Below are 6,000 nucleotides of genomic sequence, written 5' to 3'. Positions count from 1 at the left end.
TGGAGGATACTGTTGTACCAACTGCCAAACACAATTTAGTAAGACCAGAAAACCAGCAGTCTAAATATAGAACCATATAGAACTGTTAGAGTTGGAAGGGACCTTCAAAAGTCATCTAGTCCAATCCCCCTGCAAGGAACAGGGAAATCTTCAACCAGATCAGTTTGCTCAGAGCCTCATCCAGCCTGGCCTTGAACGTTTCCAGGGATGGGGCATCCACCACCTCTCCGGGCAACCTGTGCCAGTGTTCTACAACTCGCATTGTAAAAAATTTTTTCCTAATATCCAGTCTAAATCTACCTCCCTCTATTTTGAAACCATTACCCCTTGTCCTGTCACAACAGGCCCTACTGAACAGCCTCTCCCCATCTTTCTTGTAGGCCCCCTTGAGGTACTGGAAGACCGCTATCAGGTCTCCCCGGAGCCTCCTCTTCTCCAGGCTGAACAGCCCCAACTCTCTCAGCCTGGCCTCATAGGAGAGGTGCTCCAGCCCTCTTATCATCTTCGTGGCCCTCCTCTGGACCTTCTCCAACTGGTCCATGTCCTTCTTGTGTTGGGGGCTCCAGAACTGGACACAGTACTCCAGGTGGGGTCTCACCAGGGCAGAGTAGAGGGGCAGAATCACTTCCCTTGACCTGCTGGCCACGCTCCTCTTGATGCAGCCCAGGATGCGGTTGGCCTTCTGGGCCACAAGGGCACATTGCCTGCTCATGTTGAGCTTCTCATGCACCAGCACTCCCAAGTCCTTCTCCTCAGGGCTGCTCTCAATCCATTCTCTGCCCAGCCTGTATTTGTGCCTGGGATTGCCCTGACCCAGGTGCAGGACCTTGCACTTGGCCTGGTTGATCTTCATGAGGTTGGCACGGGCCCACCTCTCCAGCCTGTCAAGGTCCCTCTGGATGGCATCCCTCCCCTCCAGCATGTTGATGGCACCACACAGCTTGGTGTCATCAGTGAACTTGCTGAGGGTGCACTCTATTCCACTGCCCATGTCACCGATAAAGATGTTGAACAGGGCCAGGCCCAGCACGGACCCCTGAGGGACGCCACTCGTGACTGATCTCCACTTGGACATTGAGCCGTTGACCACCACTCTCTGAGTGCGGCCATCCAGCCAACTCCTTATCCACCGAGTGGTCCGTCCATCAAACCCATGTCTCTCTAGTTTAGAGAGAAGGATGTTGTGCAGGACAGCGCCAAAAGCCTTGCACAAGTCCAGGTAGATGATACCTGTTGCTCGTCCCTTGTCCACCAATGCTGTAACCCTGCCATAGAAGGCCACCAAATTGGTCAGGCACAATCTGCCCTTGGTGAAGCCATGTTGGCTGTCACCAACCACCTCCTTGCTCTCCATGTGCCTTAGCATGGTTTCCAGGAGAATCTACTCCATGACCTTGCCAGGCCCAGAAGTGAGGCTGACCGGGCTGTAGTTGCCCTGTTGTTCCCCTTTTTGAAAGTGGGGGTTATGTTCCCTCTGTTCTAGTCATTGGGGACCTCACCAGACCTCCACAATGTCTCAAATACGATGGCCAGTGGCTTGGCAACTTCATCCACCAGTTCCCTCAGGACCCACGGATGCATCTCATCAGGTCCCATGGACTTGTGCACCTTCAGGTTCCTCAGATGTTCCCAAACCTGCTCTTCCAGTACAGTGGGCGGTTCTTCATCCTCGCAGTCCCTGCTTGTACCTTCCACAGCTTGGGTGGTGAGACAAGAGCCCTTATTGGTGAAGACTGAGGAAAAAGAGTCATTGAGTACCTCAGCCTTCTCCATGTCCCAGGTAACCAGGACACCGGTTTCCTTCCAGAGGGGGCCTACATTTTCCTTGGACTTTCTTTTGTCCCCTACATACCTATAGAAGCTTTTCTTGTTGTTTTTTATAACCCTGGCCAGATTCAATTCTGTCAGGGCTTTAGCCTGCCTCACCTGATCCCTGGCCACTCGCAAAGCCTCTTTGTAGTCCTCCCAGGCTACCTGTCTCTGCTTCCACCCTCTATAGGCTTTCTTCTTCACTTTCAGTTGGTCCAGGAGCTCCTTGCTCATCCATGCGGGCCTCCTGGCCTTTTTGCCTGACTTGTTCTTCATCGGGATGCACCTCTGCTGAGCTTGGAGGAGGTGCTCCTTGAATATAGACCAACTTTCCTGGGCCCCTCTTCCCTCCAGGGCTGTATCCCATGGCACTTGGCCCATCAGGTCCCTGAAGAGGCCGAAGTCCGCCTTCCTGAAGTCTAGGGCAGAGAGCTTGCCATGTAGTTTCCTTGCTGCCCCGTGGATCTTGAACTCCACCACATCATGGCCGTTGCAGCCAAGGCTGTCCTTCAGTTTCACATCCCCCACCAGCCCCTCCCTGTTGGTGAGCACAAGGTCCAGCATGGCACCCCTCCTTGTCAGCTCCTCTAGCGCCTGCAGGAGGAAGTTGTCGTCCATGCATTCCAGGAACCTCCTGGACTGCCTGTGCCCTGCCGTGTTGTCCCTCCAACAGATGTCAGGGTGGTTCAAGTCCCCCATGAGGACCAGGGCTTGTGACCGTGAGGCTGCTCCTATCTGCCTAAAGAGCACTTCGTCTGCTCTGTCCTCCCGGCCAGGCGGCCTGTAACAGACCCCCACTGTAACTTCCCCTGTCCGTCCCCATCCTCTAATCTTGACCCATAAGCTCTCTGTCAGCTCCTCCTCCATCCCCAGGCGGAGCTCCACACACTCCAGCCGGTTGCTGACGTAGAGAGTGACACCCCCTCCTCGTCTCCCCTTCCTGTCCTTTCTAAAAAGCCTATACCCCTCCATGTTGACGCTCCAGTCATACGAGTCGTCCCACCACGTCTCTGTGATACCAACGAGGTCGTAGCCCTGCTCATGTGCACGCATCTCCAGCTTTTCCTGTTTATTCCCCATGCTGCGTGCATTGGTATAGAGACACTTCAGCTGGGCCCCCAACAAAGCCGACTTGCTGGCTGGAGCGACAGGGGTGCTATTGGACCGCGGTTTAGGTTTATTTGCACTTATCTGTGATCCTTCCTCAGCTTCTGGACCCTCGGTGCTGGCACTGGCGCCGTGCTGACAGCAGTGGGCTGAACTGTGCTCCCCCTCCCCCAGCAACACTAGTTTAAAGCCCTCTGAACAAGTCTGGCAAGTCTTTGTCCAAGCACACTCTTCCCCTTCTTGGTTAGGTGCACGCCATCCGCCCCTAGCAGCCCGGGCTTCTCAAAGCACGTCCCGTGATCTAGATACCCAAAGCCCTGGCTGTAGCACCACTCCCTGAGCCACGAGTTAACCTGCCAGATATGTCTGGCCCTTTCAGGTCCCTGCCCCTTGACCAGGATTGACGAGAAGACCACCTGCACCCCAGAGTCCTTAACTGTTGTACCCAGGGCCCTGAAAGCCCTTTTGATGTTTCTCAGGCTGCTGCCAGCTGTGTCACTGGCACCCACATGAAACACCAGCAGTGGATAATAGTCTGTGGGCCATATGAGGCTAGGTATTCTCTCGGTGACATCCCTGATACGAGCCCCCGGGAGACAGCATACCTCCTGAGAGAGCACATCGGGGCAGCAGATGGGTGCCTCTGTACCTCTCAGGAGAGAATCACCCACTACTACCACTCATCTTTTTCTTGGTAGCGCTAGTTATTACACGAGCCGGTCAGGCTCCCTTGCACGGCTCCCGTGCCTCCCCCAAGGTGCTGGGTCTTACTTCTTCAGCCTGCAGAGCAGCAAAGCAGTTCTGCAGGGGCACCTCGGGGTTCTGGGGAAGCTTCTTCCTCCTGCTGCACCTTGCCCTTGCAACTTTCCATTCATTGGCATCTTCTGCCTGCTTACTTACCTTGTAGGTCAGTGAGGGGGGGTTTTGATTGGTTGACTGGATGCTGCGGTTCCGGCACAGACTGTGCCTGGAACCAAGCATCCAGCTCCCTCTCTGCCTCCCTGATGTCACACAGCCTCCTGACTGCCTCCTGCAGCTCAGCCACCTGCCGCAGGAGCTCCTCCACCTGGGCACACCTTCTGCAGTCAGGGCTGCCGCCTGCCCCTGCCCCGGGAGTAGGGTCCAGGCACTGCCTGCAGCCCGAGGTCTGCACCGCAGCCTCCCCCCTCGGCTGCTCCGTCTGCACGGAGGCATCAACCGCCGCAGGGGGAGCCGGTGCAGACCTTCTGGCTGAAGCTACAGCCTTTGCTCTCAGGTGGGCGTTGACCATGTTGCCCTGAAAGTCGAGAACAACAAATGCCCCGGGTCGGCACCCTCCCTGACACACCCCGCCCTCTCAAACTGCCGCACCACACCCAGATCGCTGGCACTCCCTAGGGCCTACTTTATATGGGGAGAGGGGCCGGGCCGGCGGTGCCCCCTGGCTCCGCCCACGTCTCTTCAGCCGCTCTCGCGCGAGCTGTGGGCTCCTGGCGCCTCGCTCCGCTCCCCCCTGAGCTTCCCTGCTTCGGGAATCCCTTCACTGCGCCGCGCCGCTGCGGATCGTGCCGATTCCGAAGCTGTTGCCTCGGCACAGATTGTTTTTTAGTTTATCTATAGTACTGCTTGCTGGGATTTGAGTAGCCACAGTGCTTGTCATGGAGGTTGAAACAATTGCAGTGCCCGTAGCAGAGGCTGGGATAGCCGCAGTACCAGCCGTAGGGGCTGAAGTAACAGCCGTGACCGTAGCCGGGACTGGGGTAGCTGCGGTGCCTGCAGTAGGGGCTGAAGTAACCACAGCATCTGTAGCCACAGTGTCTCTTGCTGGGGTTGTGGCAGCCACAGTATTCTTAAATAGTTGTTTAAAGTTATCAAGACCAAGATCTGAGATAGCTGCAAGAGACCTGCCAACATGAACACAGTGGTAGGAGTATCCCAAGGGTATTCAAAATTCTCAAAAGCTGTTGAAATTAGCTTGGTGAGGTGGGGAAAGCTGTAAACAGATGATCCCCTCGCAGCCTGGCTTCCTGGACCAAAACAAGAGGTATAGTTCCAAACAACACCCACAAGATGGCTCCCAAAATACCCGGGTGGAGCTGCCTCTGCCTCCTCAGTCTGCACACTGCCCGCCGCCACTGAGTATAAATACCAAACCGGTCCCACTACCAGTGATCTCACCAAACAAATCAGTGCTACATAGCACAGCAGAGTGATACCTTTAATCCCAGAAAAGATAAACCGTGGATAAATATCGACAAACAGTAGCAAGTAGGGTGCTGCCCAGAAGAGCTCTAAAACCAACTCTGAGAGCAAATAACATTGTGGCCAGAGATGACCAAACCAACATAATGAATGCTTGTAACAAATCTGTTTTCAACACACTGTGTCCAAACCTGTCCTTATCTCAACCCTTCGGGACTGACCAGGGGCTCGAACCTTGGATCCTCAGATTAAAGTCTGATGATCTCCCAACTGATCTAGTGAGGCCCCTTCGAGCCCCACGTTGGGCACCAAAAAGACTGTGGTGGTTTAGCCGGAGTCTGCACACAGTTTCTTGCTCCCCCTCCCCAGCAGGATGGGGGAGAGAAATTGGGAAGAAAGGAAAACTTGTGGGTTGAGATGAAGACAGTTTACTAAAATAGCAAAGGAAAACTACAATAATAACAGAATATAAGGATATTAAAATATACAAAATGAACAATGTACGTTTTCTCATCACCTGATGTCCCAATGACTGATACAGCCCGTCCTGAGCAGCGATCACGGAAACGACACTGAGCAGCAAGCAAAGGAGTGAGAGGGAGCCAGCAAGGTAGAGGGAACAATGCCAGTGAGCAAGAGAGAGGTGGAAGAAGATGCATGCAAAGGATGCCCCCTCCCATGGGCAATCCCCACTTATATACTGAGCGTGATGTTTATGGCATGGAATACTCTCTTTGGCCAGTTTGGGTCAACTGTTCTGGCTGTATCCCTCCCAGCTTCCTGCATCTGCACATTAGTGAGACTTGGAAAGCCAGACAGTGTCCTTGGTCTTATTAACGACAACTCATATCATCAGGGTGTTTTTATCAACATTCTTCACATCTGAAATTCAAAACACACTGG

The sequence above is a fragment of the Chlamydotis macqueenii genome, chromosome W (genome assembly GCF_036417535.1).
Source record: "Chlamydotis macqueenii isolate bChlMac1 chromosome W, bChlMac1.mat, whole genome shotgun sequence".
Classification (NCBI taxonomy): Eukaryota; Metazoa; Chordata; class Aves; order Otidiformes; family Otididae; genus Chlamydotis; species Chlamydotis macqueenii.
Note: the sequence above shows the minus strand (reverse complement) of the source record.